Here is a 21,891-nt window from a genome sequence, read left to right as displayed (position 1 = left end):
TGTGGATTGCTACCAAGGAGCAATATTCATTTCATCTTAGGGGGAATGCCACTGCAAAAGGACATTCAATGCACATTAGAAGATTAGAAATAATATAACAACAGTCATAGACTTGTCTAAAATCTGCGAGGACAGATCCTTGACTACAGGAACAAAGTTCATGATTCTGGGTGCAGCTGTTTTACAAAAACGACTTCTGGATGTGAAACTTGGAACAAGTTTGAATAAGAAAGAAGTATGGTAAGGAAAGGATAGCTGCTTTTGCGATGTGGTGTTTATAGAAGACTGTTAATGATCTTATATTCTGAAAGAATCGGTTGACCTTTAGCTCCTTAAGTGTATTCATAAAAGAAATGTGAAATGTTTTGAGCACATTGGAAAAATGGGACTTTTCAAAACAGTAACAGAAAGTAAAATTCCTGGAAAAAGAGAAAGTAGACCCTCAGTGAGATGGACTGCTTAGAGAGTTGAAGCCTCCAGAAAAGCCTAGACAACAACCAGCTGACAGTAGCGCATCACCAAGGAGTGGAGTAACCATACTGCATCTGATGTCTGGTGAATCAATTAACCACAGGTTTTAACAGCAAATGCTGAGATGTTAAGGGTCAGCTATAAGTTTTACGAACAAGTTGTTAGTAATGATGCAAGCATGCGAGCAGTTACTGCTGATATCAGTAATGACAGCGAAGAACTGCTAAATCCAGAACATCAGTTTATATTAAAAATCACAATCTCTCTCTCTTTAATGTGACTCCCACCCACAAAAGATTACAAATTATAGTGCATTTATACCATGGGTAGGCTAAGAATTTTTCTTTTGTTATGTATTTATTCTATTCTTGTTTTTTTTTTTAAATTTAATTCTTACCTAATCTGGAAATCCTGCTCTAGAAACCAATTTGAATCTTTTATAATTCGCCTCATACCTCCGAAGTGGAGCATTAGTCTTACACAGGGTGATGGAAAGGCAATTGGAAACATCCTGACTGTGGCATTTGAACCTTTAGTCTGTTGGGTGGGTAGTGGGTATACTAACCACTTGGCCAACCAGATTGTCAACTTTCAAGATAAACATTTATTTAATATAAACAAAAATAGTATGTAAATATACATGTAGTATTTAAAGTTATGGTTTTGAATAAGATATTAAGTGATATATTTCATCCTTTAAGCTTGTATTACGCTTATCTGATAATGATATTTGTTGTTTTTTTATTGTATTTTATTAATAATAAAAATTGTTACTATGTCTTGTTACATCAAGGGAGTAGCAAAGCTCTTTTGGCCATAGCCAGCTTTTTAGAAGACTGGTATTCAGCCAATTTCCATCCTTAGTCTTTACTGTCAGCTCGCCCAAGGCTCTTAGTGGTCAATTTTTGGAAATACAGAAAACATCCGCATCTCGTGATCCCTACCATTATATATTGTCTGAGATAGTGAATTGTACAATAGTCAGTTTTTGTGTTAAAAACTCAAGTTTCAGTGTGGAAAAAACCATACATGACCATGCCAAAGATCGACTAAATCTTGAACTGGCTGAAAAAATTCCTATGGAAAAAAGTTCCTCTCATCAGTACTATGAAAACAAACCTCATTACTATTATTACTGATGGATCCCTATGGCTGCATCAGTAATAATAGTTTCATTTCATTTGTATGATGTTATGTGCCATCAAGCCATTTTCGACTCTTAGTGATCCTGTGAGCAAAGGCTCTCCATCTCACTCGGCCTCTTGTCATTTCTTTCAGCAATTGTAAGTTCAAGTTGGTAAGTTCTTTTATGTTATCTAACTGTTTTGTGGTCTTCCTCTTCTCCTTCCCTCAATCTTCCCCAACACAACTGCCTTTTCCAATGATTCATCTACGCGCATAATATGTCCAAAGTACATTAACTTCTGTTTAGCGATCATTGCCTCCAAGGAACATTCTGTCTTTATATTCTCTAAAACCTTCTTGTTCGTCATTCTTGTAGTCTATGAGATTCTTAATACTCTTCTATACCCATAATTTAAAAGAATCAATTAACTTTGCATTTCTTCTTAATAATCCAGCTTTCACATCCCTACTAGAAATACCATTGCTTTGACAATTCTAACTTTTGTGGCCTTACTCACATCTCTGTCTTTCATCATTTTTGTCAGGTTTAACATCACTTTTTTCCCATGACTATCCTTCTTTTACTTTCATTTTCAAATTTACCATCATTTCTGATTCTGGGCCTATAAATTCATTTAAATTGTTAGATGCCATCACTTTTGTTTTGTTGATGTTTAAACTAAGCCCGGCTTTGTTACTTTCCATCTTAAATTAATAGAATCATTCGTTCCAGATCTTCTTTTGTTTCTGCTAAGAGGATTGTATCATGTGCATATCTTAAATCATTTATTTTTCTGCCACCAATCTTAATTCCAGCTGGATCTTTGTCTAAATCAGCCATTCTCATACTATATTCACTGTAAATATTAAAAAGGTAGGGCTACAGTATACTACCCTGCTGCACCCCTTTTTCTACTCGAACATTGCCTGTTTCTTCAAAGACTGTTTTTATTGGAGCGTCTTGGTTGTCACAGCTCTCTTATCAAGAGAATTAGATGTTCAGGTATTCCCATTGATCTCATTACAATCCACAGTATGTTGTGATCCACGCAATCAAAAGATTTCTTATAATCAGTAAAACAGATGAATACTTCCTTCTGAAATTCTCTTGTCCTTTCCATAATCCATCTCATGTTTGCTATTTGGTCTCCAGTTCTCTACCTGTCCTAAAAATGTCTTCTTTCAATAGAAAGAAGATATTTTTAAACAGGTAGAGGAACTAAAAACGTCTTCTTTCAATAGATGCAATATACAAATCTTTCGTCATAAGTTATATAATTTGTGAAACTCTAACCCACACACTCATTAGTTTCATCCTCTAACAGATCAGTGTACCTTTAATAGTGGTGCAATGTTTGTATGCTTAATTACAAAATGCGGTAGCATCACACCTTTGCGCACACTATAACTGTTGTACAAAAAGTTTAACTGTTTTTTTTTTTTTTTTTTGCGAGAGAAAAGAAAATTAAAATCATTGATTAAATTTTACTCAATATCCACACATTCCCTGTTCAAATTACTAGAATTTAATTCGAAACTCGTCTTACTGTTAAGTGTTCCAAGTTTTATTCCTAATTTATCTGTTGTCTGTCCGCACGGTTAGCCTAGTGGCTATACGCCTCGCAACCACATGCCTGGGGAAGGAGTGTCCTAGGTTCGATTCCCGTCGACGACGTGAGGAGCTCAAGGATCTTCCTCAGCCATAGCCAAGTTAGCCGGTCTTGGGTGTGGACAGGGTTTTTCTTCCCACTTTATCAGGGGTTTTTCATCCCGCAAGCAGGCAAACCGGCCCCGTGAACACACACGGATTACAGTCATGGATATCGCCCTTAGGTGATGCAGCAGAGGAGTGGCGAACCAGCTGCATTAATACGCCAGTAACCCCTCATTAGGGGTTACTGGAGTATTAAAGGGGATAAGATATCCTATGTGTATCCCCTCTAATACTGGAGTATTAGAGGGGATAAGATAGGATATCCTATCCCATATATCCTAAACTTACAGATTGTGTATAAGCAGGCATACTGTATAGTTATCAGTAAGTTTAGAATAAAAAACGGATCGAAGGTCTTATGTACAATGATGGCATAATCTGTATTATTATTCATTCTTTCCTATATAAATGTTTGCAAAATTAGATAAGAATTATATCATCCTCGTAATCAATATCATTCATGAAATCTAACAACGTTAATCATTTACAAAGCAGATTTCTGGAGAGGGGGGCACATCAGTAAGTTCACTATTATGGATCTCAGGTAGATATCCATAATAGTGAACTTGCTGATGTGTTCCCCATTTCCCTGTATGAGGCCGACTAACTCGCTATTTGATTGAAAACATCTGATAAAGGTTCCTGTCGTCATAGACGGGATTCGAACCCGATCTTTCCAATCAAAGGTCTCGTTACATTAACTAAGCTACGGAGGCTTTTCTAGACAGTACAGTCACTTAACTATGATGGATTTTTGTAGCTACGCGGATTTAAGCGAATTAATTTAGTTCTGTTGGCAGTTTTACAGGTTATAGCTAGACGGAAAAAGCGCGACATTAATATGAAAAATATTATATTAGCGTATACATTATGTCTGAGACTGAAGACTTGCACACGATGTTTTTCATGCGTATATGGGCTGGCAAACATTAGAGGGGGAATATTGATCCCCTCCTGTTTTTTTCTAATATTTTTGTTTTATTATGTGTTTATTTTTCTAAACCAACTCACCAGATCATCTTCTAAATTCATCTTTAAGATAGTTTCATAAATCCTTTCGAGCAACCGTAGCTCAGTCGATATAGATGAAGCCATTTGGTCAGAAAGACCTGGGTTCGATTCCTGTCTATGACGTGAGGAATCTTTATCTGGTCTCTTTTCAACAAGGTGAGTTAGTCGGTCTCATGCGGTAGTAGAGGTTTTTTTTTCATCCGGAAATTCCGGTTTTTCGTCCTTTAGAATAGACAAACCGGCCTGTGAACACACACAGATCTATAGTCATAAAATGCATTCCTAATCCCTCATTAGGAGGGCTCAATCAGTCCTAAGGGACGGTTAAGGAAAAAGGGGGGGAATCCCACACGATAAATAAAAAATTAACCCTTTTACATGGTTAGTGGTTTTTCAATATTTATCCCATGATTCACTTCTTGTTAGGCATTGGACTTTTTGTATTCGATGATGAATTCCTCTTAGGGAAATAGTTTCTCTGTTGATATATTCCCTACGTCTGACTATATCAACAGATATAGTCAGACGTAGGGAAAAATAAACACTACTAATGTTGTATCAGTAGTGTTATCTGTCATAAAATGGAAGGAAAATCAAATGAATTTCAGATCCGTCCCCCCCATTTCTTCATCCCAAGAATAATTGCATTATGTTTTTGTTTAATTCCACACTACAATATTTGAAGATGGGAAAATTCATTTCACCACAGAAGAAAGGTCTAGTAGCGTAACTGCCGAACTGAAAACCTTCGTAAAGCGAAGGAAGGGGGGATCCATGCAAGTGTGCGAAAGCTTTGTATTGTACTTTTATCTACTTATAAATGAGGAGGTGGCACATGGAAACTCTTACTTCAAGTGAATACAAGCGTTTTTGCTTAACGCATTCTTCCTCGACATTAGTCCTCCCAAAGAGTAAACTTTGTGAAGAGCCGAGACGGCATGCATCACAAAGCAAAACTCATCTGAAGCTGAGTTAGTTGTTCTAACATCGATATGACAAAGTTTTCTACTGAAAGCTAAGCTTTTTCAATACGCAAGAATATACAAGCCTGCAGGAGAGCACACAGTTAATAGACATACGCTGGCTTCGTTCAGCTGCTTTAATGCAATTTCAATTAATTCCAGATTAAGATCACTGAAGGCCACAAAAAAGGACCCAACGCTTGAAACGAAAATGGTATTTATATCCAACGCCCTCTCTCTCTCTCTTTTTTTTTTTTTTATTAACAGCTCCTCGGACCTGCTCTGCGCGGAAATGTTTACACGACCTAACGACTGCGTGGCACTTTAAAAAAGTGCTAAATGATTCGCTTTTCATATTGTCACTTGATAATCAAAACTTACACTATTCATCTTTCTTAAAAAAAAAAAAAAGTTCCTACACTGTATCCCCTCTTGTTTTCTCATTTTTTCATACTGTTGGAAACATATGTGCTTTACACCCAGAGCCGGTGCTAGGGTCTTTGCCGCCCACATGCAATTTCTATCTAAGCGCCGCTGTAACGATCCGGGCGTGTGTGGTTCTTTTACGACAATAAAAATTTAAATTATTTGAAATTTCTTAAATAAATTTTGACATAACAGCCACACGTTGGTTCGCTAAATGTAACGAACCGTGGGTACTGACTAGGCAGGATAATCGTTAAAAACCCCGAATATTCAAAAAATTCTCAAAAGTTAAAGCAAATTTTGATAAAGCCACTTCACTTTAGTTGAATATAATGATACAGGGATAATATATCCTTCTCACCGACCCGAATCACTAACAAAATTAAAATGAATTTTAATTAAAGTTAAAATTTATTTGAACTAAAGTTAAAAAAAAATTCTTGCATTTTACAAGTTACTAAATTCTTAGTAACTTGTAAAAAATTTTTTTAATAATTTTTATAAGTGGAACTACCTTTTAGGAAAATAAAAGAAACTCAAGATAGATGAGAAAATAAAAGAATTCTGAAATAATTAGAACATTTAATATAAGTATTCAAAAAATAACATCTTTACAGAATAACAGAAAATAAATTAAATTACATAAATATACTTGAAATTTTTTTATTAAAATTTTTGGGTTTTTAATTTCATATTCACAAAATTAGAAATAATGGTCTTAACGTCTAATTCCGCACATATATCATTTTCAATAGCTATTAACGCCAAACTAACAAGCCTTTTTTGTGACATACTTGTTCTTAAGTAGGTTTTAATCAATTTCAACTTGGAAAAGGAACGTTCACCGCTCGCTAAACTAACAGCTAAGGTTAATAGTATTCTTAAAGCAATTGAAAAGTTAGGGAAAGATAAATTACTGCACACAACAAAATTAAGATTATTGAAAGGGTTTTGATATTTAAATTATCCTTCCGAAAAATATCCTGGAAAGCACATAACTCGTCACATAGTTCTATTGTATTTACGTCTTTATTCTCACCGTCTTTCAAGAGAATCTCTAAATCGTCACAATTTTTTCGTAAATCTTCGTTATTCATTTGTAGTAATCTATACAAGAATTGAAATCATCATAATACGTTTTTAGTTGGTCAAATCGTTCTATTAACGAACACATTGCAATGTCTAGAAGTGTATAAAACACATTCACTCTAAATTTATCTTCTGGCGATTGTGGCGTTTCGCCATGATGCTCTTAGTCAAATTGTCGTGTCTTCTTTCGTCGTCGAACTTCCGTACCAGTTTTAAATTCTTGATCTCCATCCACCTCTTCACTCAGTTCTTTTGCCGTTTTTAGAACTACTTTAAAATTTGTATCTGATCGATATTCTTGTAAGAATATTTTTAAGTTTTCGATAGATTCTAAAGCAAGTGTAATGTTCATATTTTTGTCTGAAGCATTTTACTCACAGGGTTTATTCTGTTAAGTAAATCATGCCAAGTTATAAGAGAGCAAATAAATTTGTAGTCCTTTATTTTAGCACACGATGTTTGTGCTTCATGCTGAGTTTCTTTATTAAAATTTTCATTATTTAAAATTTCAAAAAGTGCATCGTACATTTCTCCTAACTGATATCATAGAGGGCGGATTGCATTAATTTTACTTTCCCATCGCGTTTCTGATGGCTGTTTCAATGTTAATTTTTTTACGAACTTTAAAAGGATTGCCCAACGTTTGTAAGAGAATGAAAAGAAATTGTATATTTCTTGAATAATTGCAAAGAAACTAATTGTATCTGCATTGACTTTGGCTGCATCGTTAATGATTAAATTTAGAGTATGAGCAGCACATGGCACGTAAAAAGCTCGAGGAGTTTTGTTCAAAAGCAAATTTTGGAGCCTATATTTTTTCCCTTTCATATTTGCCCTATTATCATACCCTTGACCTCGCATGTCTTCAATGGGAATGTTCCATTTTTCCAGTTGTCCCATTATTGTTGCACATAAACCACGTCCGTTCGAATCTGATATATCTGCAAAACCTAAAATGTTTTTCCTGATCTTGACAATTCCAGTGTCACAGGAAAGAAAACGAATAATAATGGCCATTTGTTCTATTTTACTTGCATACGGTGTGCAGTCTAAAATTATGGAATAATATTTAGATTTTCGAATTGATAATAAAATTGTATCCCTGATTGCGTTACTTAAAGTTTCCAATATTTCATTTTGACTTCTTTACTCAAATAGTATACTCTATTGTTTTTGTAGGGCTTTTTCAACATGATTTTCCATAACGGGATCAAACTTCGCAAACAATTTGACTAATTTTAAAAAATTGCCGTTATTCCTTTCATATAATTTATTAGATGATCCGCAAAAAAAGCTAACTTTTGGCTACCAAGGAATTTTATAATTTCAACCAAGTGTTCTAAAACACTCGTCCAATGTTTCTTTTCCATTTCATACACGCTTTGAGTCTGGAAAGCAATACTAGTTTTGTTTTTTAAATTTTTATCAAGTTCCTTCCATTTTAAGAAATTTTTCATGTGAGTTAAACTAGTCTCATGTCTATGTAAAGTTGTACTTACATTTCTCCAATCGTTATAAACCTTCTACAAGACTACTTGATTCAGTAGGTGCGAAAAGCTTGCAACAAAAGCAAAAAACAGCAAAAGGGATATATTATATTTTTCTTTTGAACAGGCCCCATTTCAATTAAAACAACTCCTAATTTTTCATCAATATTTCCCCATTCACCTGGATCTTCTAAATTTACAGAGACTAACAATGTGTTAGTTTCGTGGTCAACTGCAACTAAATCTTCTCCTAACTGTTTTTCACTTAAATCATCATGCGTCTTGTTATCTTGTTCAATAGTTGCAATAGTACTTCCATGTAAAACTGAATGATGTGCACGGTTCTTCAACTCTGATTTCTGATGTATCAAGTTGGTTACAATCTGCATCAGAATATTTTAATATTTTAACAAATTTATTAAGAGCCCTCGTTTGTTTCTTAATAGCTGCTTCTTTCGCAGCATGACGCTTACGATTTTGTGCACCAGATAACTTTTTTTTTAAATTTTTGATTCCATTTCTATTTTATACCCACAAGAAATTATTACACAACACGACACAGAGACGAAATAATAGTCCGCACTGCGCTACTGTCAGTAGCCTACTGAGATGTGTACCATATGACTGGTTAACTAGCAACAAATGTTTTGTACGAAAATTTGTTTCTGCGCATAAAAACCGTTCACCATTGCACTTGTACTTTTATCTACTTATAAATGAGGAGGTGGCACATGGAAACTCTTACTTCAAGTGAATACAAGCGTTTTTGCTTAACGCATTCTTCCTTGACATTAGTCCTCCCAGAATGTTGTATCTACATAGACTGCAGTAGATGCAACATTCTGCAAGCAAGCATTTAGCCTGCTCTCGCTGCAAAATTGTAAACAGCCAGATGATCAAAGAGGCGGCAATATACAATTTTTTTAAAAATTTTTATTCGGTGTATCCGGCCTTATTTATTTCAATATTGATCATTCTAAGAATTTTTTTGTTTTTATGATAAAAATTTTGTTTCTTAAAAATGAACTTATGAACCGTGTCCCGGCGGCGACGCCCGCAAACCGGCTTCCGCCGGCCCTGTTCACACCTATGTTCCAACAGTATGAAAAAAAAAAAAAATCCTAGTCCACTTAGGGAACAAACGTATATAGATTTTAAAATAACCTTTCGTGCGTAGTATCAATATAAAATCACTTGTAGAAAATAAATCACTAATTAGCCGGCAGCTGCGCTGCAAACAATTCAGTGTGCGTAGGAGCATTTCAGTTTGTGCGCGGCTGCGCAGTTTAGAGGGAGCGTCATTCACGTCGTAAGGTGCATTACAAAATAATTCGATCGCTGAAAGGATATCGCATCCTTGCTGCAATTGCGACATTTACCCTTTAGTTGTAAAACCTGTGGTCGAATATATTTCCAGTGCGCGAGGAATCATAAAAGAGTTCTGGCGCATTTTTCTGAAGTAAACGACTTTTCAGTTGACTAAGTTACCCTGTGGAATCCGTGTGCCCTATAACTGTCACTGGTGTGTGCCGACAGTTCTCTCTTTCTACAAAAAGAAAAAAAAAGCATACAGTCTTGAGAACGTAGCTTCTTATCATTGTAATTCTAGCCAAACCCAAAAATTGGTGAAAGCAAAGTTGAGAAGATTTTTTTTTTTTTTTTTGTTAGAAGTAACCATACCATGATGTATCCCTGTTGGCTCAAATGCTAACGCTAGTGAAACAAACAGCCACTAAGGGGCTAAATGAAGGTTTCTTTCACGGGTAGGGAAAGAAGCAAATTATTGCTACATAACTTCATAGAATCTCAGAAGTCAGAGGGAAGCTGTTGTACATTTACACGATCTGTAGTATACCACTCAACAGTCTTCCTTCTGTACTCATAATAGTTCGAATATATACTCATATATTCGAACTGCAATGCTCAAGGATAAGGAATAGGTATTAGATAAATCATAGAGCATCATGACTTCTCTTACAAAAATGAAATTCCCATATGGAATTGAAACAGACATAAATGGAATTTCCATATGAAATTAAAAAAGACATACATATTACAAATTAATGGGAAAAAGACTAGCTACTTTTCCCATACCAAACCTTGAAATTTCGCGGGCCGGTGGGAGGGAGAGGAGACTGATTGGACTCTCATCGGCTCGTTGATACGTTATGGAGGCCTGCGGGTGGAGGGGGTTACGGTTGTATCGGGGGTGAAATATGCATTATTTAATTTGTTTGGCTCAATTTACCTACTGTTTTGTGAATAACTACTAAGAAAGAAAACTTTGTAACGAGCAGGACAAGTTCATTATAAAGCACAGGTAAATCACGGTTGCACAGGTAAAGCACGTGTAGTTCGGCGGAACCTTTGAAGATATGTACATGGTCATGTGTATTACACGCGTGCGCATACTGAGAATAAACAGTGGAGGTTTATACTGATATGGTGCTTCCGTTGATTGTTTTTTTAAAATATCGTTGTAAGTTTATTTACTTGTTGGTTTTTATGTTAATTATGAGAACAGTTTATATCTCACGCCTTTTTTATATAATAGAAATTTTAGAAAGTGTACAACCTACTGGTAAGTATGTGTGTAAGCGTACCCCCATAGTGTTTATCATATCTGTGCACATCTTGCTAGAAGGCTAAAAAAACAGCATCAACCAAAAAATTCGTCTTTACTGTAACTCGTAGAGCTTCTGAGATTTAATCACATTACCGATCTTTATAAATAACCAGTATACCTTAGGTAAAACTTTTGATGATAATATATTAGAACTAGTTGGCAAAACTAAAAACTACGGTCAGTTTGTATGTCGTTCAGTTCAGCTATTACTTAATGAAGAAATTTAAAAAACCATGGCGAAAGGTAGTTTTTTTCTAAGTAATTAGGAGGAGTGGATTTATATTTTCAGAAAGACAGATTAATTTTGGGTACATATTGACATTCTATTTAGAACTTGTGTCTTGAACATATGATCATCTTCGAAGGAACGGGAGCTTGCGAAGGAAGAAAAACAAACAAATATATCCATACTGACATGTTATTTCAAATATTTCATATTTAACAATTCAATTACTTAAGGAGGTAAATTATTAAAAGTGGTTTCATCCCGAATCGAGTTTTTAATTTTGTGATTATGTTGTGCATTGCCATTTTATAATGGCTTAAGCATATTTTAAATCGCCAGACATGTTATATAATTCCCATCATTAGAATCCTGATATGAACCTTCACTGGGTGTATAGGATACTATGACAGTAATACATGAAAGCTTACGTTATTGCTAACTTCCTAGTGTCAGTTTTTTTCCAAGTAGTTTGTTATGCCAGAACTCCATTATTGTCAGATCTTCTGATTCAATTTTCTGAGGCATGTCTAAAACTCCACATAGACAACAACGAGATCATCTCTAATTTGATATCAGGTTTACTGCCACTTACCATCATAATATGATCCATGTCGATAATGAATTTTACATCATTTTTGTACTTCCTTAGATTCTGACTGCCAACTTGCAACTCAGATTATAGACTGCATATTGTTTAATATAATGTACCATTTATGCTATATAATTATAGCCTTGTGGGCTGCTTTTTTTCTTGGCATCTTATCATATGCCTTTTCCAAATCTACAAAACTTAAATTCTTGTTAAATACATATAATGCGGATACGTGATTTCTCAGCTATTCGTCTTAAAGTGTGTTCCTGACAACTCCTATTTGGACTGAATACAGCTTATGGGTGCTATGAGAGCTCTATTCTAATAATCTTGAATTTGACCTTCTGCCCATGCTTTCTGAATTATTTAGTGCAATCACTGTAAAAACTTTATCTTCATATTTGAGCATTTGTGGTTGAATATTGTTTTTTCTAGCTGCTTTTCCACATTTTAGAGTTAGATGATTTTTTTTCTGCTTCAAGTATTGATATGTCCTCCTGTTTGCATTCCTCTTGAATGTTTTTTACCTGTTCTGTCACTGCTTTCTCCATTTAAGTTTTTCACATTAATTATTATTATAATAGCATCTCCATGGAGTAAGTGGACTCATCGCAGGAGACCAAACTATCCACACAAAATCCATCATTCCTCTTCTTGAACTCATTGACAGACGAAGCACTCATTACTGAGCCAAGCAAAATTACTCCAGATATCTTGAATATCCTTATCTTCAGTTTTCATATTGCCTTTTATCATCTTTGACTACTTTTACAGTACTCTTTTCGATACCCTACAAAATATTTTGCAGCCATTCTGATATTTATCTGCTTTATTAGTGATTCAACCAGGATGCCGCTATGCTCATATTAGGCTGTGATTTTTGCCACTTCACACAATATCATTATACCACTATCAATCCTTGCCTAAACATTCTTGCTTCCTTCTCTGCACTTTTATTGGTATTTCCAATGGAGGGATATTATTTTGATGTCATACACTAGAAAGATGGATGCCATAGAATTTTTAAAAAGGTCACTAGGGTTCTAGAGATCAAAAAAAGTTAGCTATATTCTTACCCAAAGTCTCTCTGACTTTTGTTTGGCTACTTTACATGCTACTTCCATTTTTCTCTGTATTCTCTGAGCACGTGCTGATTTGTAGGGATTTCTTTTTTCTCATGACTGCCCCTTTTAACTTCCTGATTCTACAGCGGAGTTCTGATTTTTCTATCCTTGCAGACAATTTCACCAAATGCATCTTTGGGTGAATCACAATATTTCTTTCTTCAAAATCTGCCACTGAGTCTGTTATTTGATTATTGTTTTCACTTCAGTAATATTTGTATATTTGAGTCCATAGTTCACATATGAAAGCTATGCTTCTTTGATTCTTTCATTCTACGTAATTATTTAATTAATAATTATTCATTAATGATTATTATTAAAATTGGATGCTAGAAAGAGAAATGTCATGAAATTTTTAAAAAGATCACAAACATAAATTTTCCATATAGCATATTAATCAATCCTTTGGAGCAGATGATACATTTAAAAAGGTCTTCTGAAAATCATTCAGTGAGATCTCTTCCCCCCCCCCCCCCACCTTCCCCGTTGAGAAAGTGAGACCCTCTTTAATGCTGTTTGATGATAACTAACCCATCAATAAAGATGAAATCCTTATGGATGTTAGTACTGGGTAAGGTACTCTAAAATGTACTTCAAGTAGTACCCCAAATACCCCATACTAGTTTTCAAAAGCACTTCAAGAACTTTTCTACTTGTTCTGATACATTTTTTATCAGACATTTACTGGCTAATCTTTCTGTTATGTTCGTATTCTGCCTTTGAGTAAATATTTATGTAGAATGATCATGTAAGCCACTTAGACAGCATATTCTGGCTACTTAATCTTGTGATATAAATTGTATTTTATTAAGTACAACATGCAGTGTTGTCTGTTGTCACCCATGATGTGTATGATGAAGTGCATGTCTGTAGATATACACTTCCTCTTGTCATTATATTTCAAGCAGATTGGTGATCTTTCTGTAATAGGGCTCTCGTGCTTTACTCTAAGGTTCCATTAAAGCTTTTTACAGTAAAATTTCTGCTTGGCGGCAAAGTGTAGAATTTCATTATTACATTAATGAAATTTCATGAGCAGCTCTTAGAATTTGCTTGAACTATTTATATCAAATGTCTCGTTTGATTGCAGTGTGATCTTTCTCACTGAGAGATAACTTTGTATCACTGACCAGTTTGTTATTTTATCAGATTTCCACATATAATTTAATATTTCACACTTTTATTACAATTTGAAAACATAATCTCAGATGTTTTGTAATATGTATAGAATTTTCTTCAGCAATTTTAGTGTCAGATTGTAATAGCAACATTTATAATAAAAATAACGAACATGATTTGTCCTGAAAATCCAGTGGTTTTGAGGCAGTATGGTGTTGAGATAGAGGTGAATGGAATGAAATACTTGGTTGGATGTTGTTATAGACCACGAAATGTCGATGGTAGTGACTATGAAATGTATAATCAAATTAGCCAAGCAAATAAGAAGAGTGATCATTATGGGCAATTTTAATTATGGCGATGTCTAAATGTATTCCAAGGGTGAGAAGATTAAATAAGGTAGGTGTGAAATGGATGAATAAAGAGATTAATCATGCAATACAGAGAAAAAGGGCATTATGGAGGCAGCATAAGAGAAGTGGAAAGCAGTTCCATGAGGACTACAAAGACCAGCCAAGGTGGGTGACTTGGTTGGTGAGGGTAGCTAAAGAGAGGTATGAACATCAGTTAGCTAATGAAGCTAAAAAGATCCATCCTAAGGAGTTCTTTCGATATGAAGCCAGCAAAAGAAAGAATGATTATGGAAGGATGACATTGATTGGAGAAAATGGTATAAAGACAGCTGTTGCAGAAGGTGTGGGGGAGATATTTAATGAGCAGTTTATAAAGGTCTTTCAATCTTGTGAATATGACTTCATGAAGAGATTGAGAGCAGTTGATGATGGGGAAGAGAGACTGACTGTAAGTGAGCAAGAGGTGTATGGAGAGTTGAGCAAACTAGATGTAAATAAGGCTGTAGGACTTGATAATATATCACCACGTATTCTGAAGGAATGTGCCAGGGAGTTGATGCCGGCCTTGACATATTTTTTTAATACGAGTCTTGCACTGGGTCAAGTTCCTAAGGAGGGCAAGATTATGCCACTTCATAAAGGTGGTGATAGAACTCAAGCATCAAACTGTAGGCCTATCTGTGTATTTGGTGTTGTAGTTAAGTTGTTGCAGAAGCTTGTGAGAACTAGGATTCAGAATTGGATTGACAACAATGGTATTATCTTTCATTGACAGCATGGATTTACTAAAGGGAGGTCATGTTTTATTAATCTACTTACTTATTATAATAAGGTGACTGCTTCCATGGACAGAGGAGAAGGATACACAGTGATATACTTAGATTTCGCAAAGCCTTTTGATAGATTACCTCATGATAAGTTGATAGTCAAACTGGAGTGGATGGGGTTGGATATTAGATTGGTGCATTCGATTGGAGACTGGCTATCTGATAGGTATCAACAAGTTATGTATGGGGGAGCGATATCCGGGAAAAGGAAAGTTACAAGTGGTGTGCCTCGGAGGTCTGTTTTAGGACCATTGCTGTTTAACTTGTATATTAATGATATTGGTGAAGATTTGGATGGAGATATTCAGCTTGCAAATGATGCAAAGTTGGGACGAACCATGAAGAGTAGAGAAGATGTTGTGGCCTTACAAGAAGACTTTAATAAATTGAGTGATTGGGCACGGGAATGGGGATGCGAGTTCAATGTTGCAAAATGTAAGGTTTTAAAATTTGAAAAACAAAGATGGGATGCAGAATTTATGCTTGGTGAGGATATATTGTTGGAGGTGCAGGAAATAAGAGATCTGGGGATGATAATGGATAAGGATCTGAAATTTAGGTTAGGTTTGTGAAGACAACACAAAGGCTTCTAGGAATGATGCAGAGGACACTGACTTGTAGAAATAGGGAGATTCTTGTTTCATTGTATAGGGCTTTGATTAGGCCATACATGGACTATTGTGCCCAGATTTGGTCACCTGGTTTTCAGAACGATGAAGAGATGTTGGAAAGGGTCCCAGAGGTGACTGACTAAGGTAGTTTCTAACCTCTGGAATGTCGAGTATGAGGAAAGATTGAGAAGATGCAACTTGCAAAGTCTCATAAGGAAGAATAAATCAGATTATGAGCAAAAATTAGCTAAGAAAACCAAAGTAGATCCAAAAGAGTTTTTTCTTACTTTTTTTTTTGCTGTGTAGTGAGTAAGAGGAAGAATGATTATGGAAGAAGAACTTTGTAAGTGATAGAAGAAATAGAATTACTAAGTGATCGTTTTTTATGGTGTCATCCAAGCGGAGATTTTGAACTTGCTAATGCAGCAGACCAGTGTGAACATTGAGGTAAATTAAGTGGAGTTAATATTGAAAAGTATCAAAGTGATACAGTAGTGGGACTGGATGACATGTCAGACCATGTGCTATGAGTATGTGCAAGAGTAATGCTTCTGACAAATATTGTTTAATCTAAGTCTAATCTTAACATTGTGATTAGAGGGAAAGATGTGCCATTCAGTAAAGGTCTCTCCAAGAGAGAAGTAGCAAATTAAAGACCCGTTGGCAAATCAGGAGTGGTAGTTAAGGTATTAAAAAAGTTGGTTAAATGTAGAATTCATGTGAATAAGTGTATAGGAATTTGATACTCTGTGGTGGGAAGTGCAGCTTTATAAAAGATAGTGCTTGCTTTAGTAATTTACTTCATTTTACAGTAGTGACAGCAGAATTATATAAGGAAATGGCTATACTGCGATACTTCTGGACTTTACAAAGGCATTTGACAGAATGCTGCAAGGGAAAGCTATTATGGAAGTTGGAACAAATGGGAATGGATATAAAGCTATGAGTGGCATGGGTGGGGGAAGTGTCTGATAGACACCAGAGTATATGGTGGAATGGAATATAAGAGGATGAAGGTGATTAGTGGATTGCCTTAAGGCTTTGTATTAAGGCTACTGCTCTTTTATTTGTATGTTATTGATATAGAGAATAATTTAAGGGCATATATCCATTGTTTGCAGCTGATGCAAAACTGAGGAGTGCAGTAGTTGATAAAAGTAATATAGATTCATCCTGTAGGATGATTTTAATAAATTGGCAGTATGTGAAGGATAATAGTTGTCAGCCCCCCCCTCAGATCCATGCCTCACATTGAGGCAGGAATCTGAGGGGGCTGATAGTAAAGACATATTGCAAAATTTAGCAATTACTTTTTTGATTACTTAGAATACATTGAACAGACATAGAGGTTATTATCCCTGTTTATAATTTATAATAATGTTTGATATGGCTACATTTTGACTAATATGGACAGATTTGGTTATTTGTTTCTTGGAGAGGATTAGAGAGGATCTGGAGATGAGTGACCAGACTAGTGACAGGTCTGTGGAATGTGCATTGAGGATAGATTGAAGGTGCGTGGAGTTATAAAGTCTATTGAACAGGTGGAAAAGAGGGGACATGATAGAAATTTATAAGTTACTGAAGGTGTTCTATAAGATTGACACAAAAATGTTTTAATATATAACAAGTAGAGAGAGAAACTAGGGGTCACACCTGGAAATTGCATAAGAGTGTGCAGACTTGATTTTTTGCTTGGAGAGTGGTGAATAAGTGGAATGGATTACCAGAGGTAGTTGTGAGTGCCCTGATGGTGAATGAGTTTGAGTGGTATAGTAGGTATTGTTGAATAATGGTTAGTGCAGATCTCTTACTGTGAGTCTTCTGACTCCATGGAAATATCCATATAATAATAGTTCTTCAAAAGAAGGCAATGCAACCATTTCAAACTCTGAAATATATGATCATAATTATTTACAGATGGGTGCACTACTTTCTTTGAGAATCTTGGAAGTAATCAGCTGTTCTTTGAGCATTGTCAAGTTTAATCTAGTTTTCTAGATTTATTATCATTCTCTCTGTATAGAAAAGCTTATCTTGCTGTAAATGTTTCCATGGCACACAACTTTTGATGGGATTGGCCTCTTGTTTTCTCCTTTCTTTCCAGTCATTGAAATCTCTTTAATGACTTATGTTTGTCTTGTATTCCTTCTTTTTTACCTATTAGCTAACTTTTTAATTCTCAGATCTTGAGTCTATCCTTGTCTTGAGCATTCCATCTCAAACCTTTCTATCCCTGAGTAATCTGATGAGCTATTTTGGCCTCCTTTGCAATATGCCCTCTAAATTTTACTCCCTGTCCCCCCCCCCATTAATCCCTTCTGTCTCACCAGTTTCCCTCAATCCAGTTCTATTAGTGTAACAAACAACATCCCAAAGTTCATGACCTTACACTGTTATTTTAAACTGGCAGTTTTTTGTCCATATTGCTGGTTTGTTTTAACTGAAGTGGGGAAAGCAGAACAAGGTAAAACACTGCTTTCTCTCCTTCAAGATGGTAGTAAATATTTTATGTAAATGTTATTGAAACTAATCTCAACATTTACATTTTAGTGTAATACTTAAGTATAATATATTCTGCCATCCTTAGGTAATGGTGCTTGCTGTCTTGTAAATGTGCAGAAAAAAAAAATTATTAACATTTTTCACTGTTTCTTGGATCATTATTAACTTGAAATCATGTTTGTCAGTTTTTTGTTCTTAGATGTTTAAAGATATAAACTAAATTTAAGGAAATGTTCTGTAGACATTGAGATAAATAATGGTTAGCATATGAAAACAATACATTCAAAACCGACACCTCACATATGTTTACAAGTAGTAAACATATGTGAGGTATCAAAGTAATTCTCAAAGGTTAGAGTTCAAAGGAAACGGTGATTATTTGTAATTCATGCTCATGTGTTATTTGTAATTCAGTATAGAGTTTCATAAATCATTCATTAAAACTATAATCGTTTGAGATAGGCACGCAGTCATAGCAGTTGTGATTTGGACAGTGTGACAGAGTTAGACATTTCAAGGAACACATTCAAATTTAAATCTTAGTGCAGAATCTTGGTTTGATTCCAAAGAACTTTGTAATTATGTCAATGACATCAAAGGCAAGACTTTTATTTTATGTATTGCTTCCACACATGAGAGGCAGCAATGGCAGGCCCTGACATCAGAACTATATCATATTCTTTTGCAAGAATATGATATAGTTCTGATGGTGTTGGATTTTAATCTCAAGAGATGCTTATTTGTGTGAAATAATATAATTGACAGGAACTTGATAAACAGGGAGAGGGAAAGATGTAAGTCATCCTTGGTGGATGGTAGAAAAAAGAGAGCAGTTTTCAAAATGATTTGAAGGTGGTTTCATAGATTAAACTTGGAAAGAATCCATGCTATTTGTTCTGATGAGCATATAAGATAAGAAGTGGCAACTCTGAGCATCCAGTTGCAGTCTAGTTGAGGGATAATATTTAACAATTTTCTCCCATGGAGTTCTGTTTATAATCATCAGCAGTCATGGTATGTTTTATATTTTTAAAATTCTTCTACAAAAAGTAAATCAGTAGAACAGATCACATGTGTCAGCATACTTTCTCACACCATCACAAAAGACTGTGATGGGGTGAGAAAGGATGGATGTGTCTGCCAGAAAAAGGTTTTCAATAAACATAAAAATTAAATATTTTGGAAATGTAGATTATTAAATGTCCAGGAAGGAAAAGCTTTGTTAGACACGTTCACAAGTGAACTTGATACTGAAGCATCTGGAGTGTCTTTTATCTAGACATTGTAGTAAATCAGTCTCTGAGTGTAGGTAAATTGGAAATAGGTTGAGGAAAAAAATCTTGCTGAAGACTTTTCTAATGCTCCATAAAATAGTCTGCCAAAACTGTTGAGATAGGGTTGCTAGTTACTGTTTCCTAAGTTTGTTTTAATAGCTTATTTTGCTAGGTGAAATAACGCTCATTGACAGTGAACTTTATAAGTTAACGGTATCTTCAGGGAAATCAGCTCGTAAGAATTTCTGAGATGTTTTAGGCAAATTAGTTGGGTTGAAATCGCTTATTAGGATAATCTTCCAAAAGGAAGGTGCATGAAGAATATAAAGCAAGCCAGAAAAGTGACAAGTATGGGGGGGGGGAAACAATATGAGAGGAGATTGGTTGGTCAGATCAAAGATAATCAGAAAATTCTGATTATCTTTGATCAGACAAACAAGAGGAAGAATGATTCTGCAAGGGTGATATTGGTGAATAGTTATGGTAACAAAGTGACTGTCATGGAGTTATTTAATTAGCTCTTTATGTGTATAGCATGATGGCGTAAATGATGCTGTGCAACATAGAGAAGGGAGGCAAATATTAGGGGAATTAAATGTGTATCAAGTGTTGCTTTGGTCAGTTAATAAAGCTATGGGATTGGAGGACATATTATTGACATCTGACCTCCATGGAATCAGAGGCCCATTGTGGGAGCTACACACTATCACACACAAAGTTAAACCAACTGTGCCTTAAACTGATTCAATGTGTCTACATTCACAACACACACACACACACACACACACACACACACACACACACACACACACACACACACAGGCAATGCATTCCACTCTCTTTTTTGCTCACACCCTCCTTATACTGTTTCTATGGATGGCCTCTGCCATTCTATGACAAATTTCTTCCTGGTAACAACCCATGACCAACTTATGTGCATCAATCATATCCTCCCTTCCTCCCCTTCATGAAGTTTTGCAAATTAAATTCTTTCAATCTGTCTTCATACTCCACATTCCAAACACCAGTTACTACCTCTGTGAATCTTCTCTGGACTTTTCTTAATATATCCTCATAACCATGAAAACCCAGTGACTAAATCTGTGCACAATAATTCATATGAGGCCTGATCAACGTCTTATATAGTGATATCATAACCTCTTTATTTCTGCATGTTGGGGTCCTCCACATTATTGCTATTATCCAATGTGACGACTTCGCAACTTGTGCAATGTAGCCCTTGAATTTCATTTCCTTATCCACCACCATTCCCAGATCTCTCACTACTTCTACCTCCTTCAAGGTTTCCCCACCAAGTTTATACTTTGCATCTCATCATTGTGTACCAGATTTCAAAACCTTATACTTTGCTTACTAGTTCTACTTACCTACCCATTCATACAGTCTATTCAACTCCTCCTGTAAAGCCATGACATCTGCTTGACTCTGCATCTTCCATTGATCTTCCCAATTTTGCATAATCTGTAAACAGTTGCATATCACTGGTGAAACTCATCCTAATATATCATTAATATATAAATTGCACAACAATGGCTACAATATAGACCCATACAGCAAACAACTAGTGACTTTCCTCTTTCAGGATACTGCACCCCCATGTGCAACTTTTGGATATCTATATGACAGCAATTCATCGATTCAACTCACTAGTTTGTTATCTAATCCCATCTGTTTCAGTTTATTTAACAGCTTGTCATGTGGCAGTCTATCAAAAGCTTTTACAAAATCTAAGTATAGCATTTTATATGTATCTCCCTTGTCCAATATATTTGTCACCTTGTTATAGCACATAAGATAGTAAAGCATGATCTCCCTTTAACAAACCCATGCCTACAGTTAATACTGCTGTTATCAACCCAAGAACTAGGATACATTATCTGTATCCTAGTTCTTGCTAATCTTTCTAGACCTGAACTGCAACTCCAGATATACAGATCGGCTTATAATTTGTAGCCACAGCCTTATCACCACCTTCACGCAGTGGAACAATTTTACTTTCTTTCTATTCTCACACTTGCACCGTTGTAAGACTCTTAATAAACAGGCATGCTATTGCTACTGCAAGTTCCCCAAAGCATTCCCTTACGATATGTAATGATATGCCATCAAATCCTATCGCCTTATTGACATTAAGCTTATTTATTTCTTCACATGCCTCTTGCACACTCACAGTTAAGCCATTATCTCATCATTTTCTCTACATTTGAGTTTGTCATGGTTTCACCCTGATGAGGATGAAACACCCTTATAAATTGTTCACTGAATCAATTATATCTTCTGCAGCAGTTACCATTCTACAATTTTTATCTTTTAGCATCATCTTACCAT

At 35.4% G+C, this 21,891-nt stretch overlaps 1 protein-coding gene across 4 annotated transcripts in view; it reads left to right on the top strand.

The window, feature by feature from the left end:
- LOC150096320 (protein FAM13A-like) overlaps positions 1–21,891 on the top strand; it is a 486,855-nt gene that overhangs the window by 64,898 nt on the left and 400,066 nt on the right. Inside the window, exon 1 of one of the 4 annotated variants that reach the window (XM_090408853.1) lies at positions 10,627–10,764. The exons of 2 other annotated variants lie outside the window; for them this stretch is intronic. The gene's annotated coding sequence lies outside the window, so the exon portion shown is untranslated. Of the gene's footprint in view, positions 1–10,626; positions 10,765–10,807; positions 10,867–21,891 lie in introns of those variants that run through there. One more of the 4 variants, XM_090408852.1, reaches the window with a different exon arrangement.

Source organism: Typopeltis vanoorti, chromosome 19, assembly GCF_054136105.1.
Source record: "Typopeltis vanoorti isolate ZY-2024b chromosome 19, IOZ_Tvanoo_1.0, whole genome shotgun sequence".
Classification (NCBI taxonomy): domain Eukaryota; kingdom Metazoa; phylum Arthropoda; class Arachnida; order Uropygi; family Thelyphonidae; genus Typopeltis; species Typopeltis vanoorti.
The sequence above is the reverse complement of the archived record's forward strand: the minus strand, read 5'-3'. Positions and strand labels throughout refer to the sequence as shown.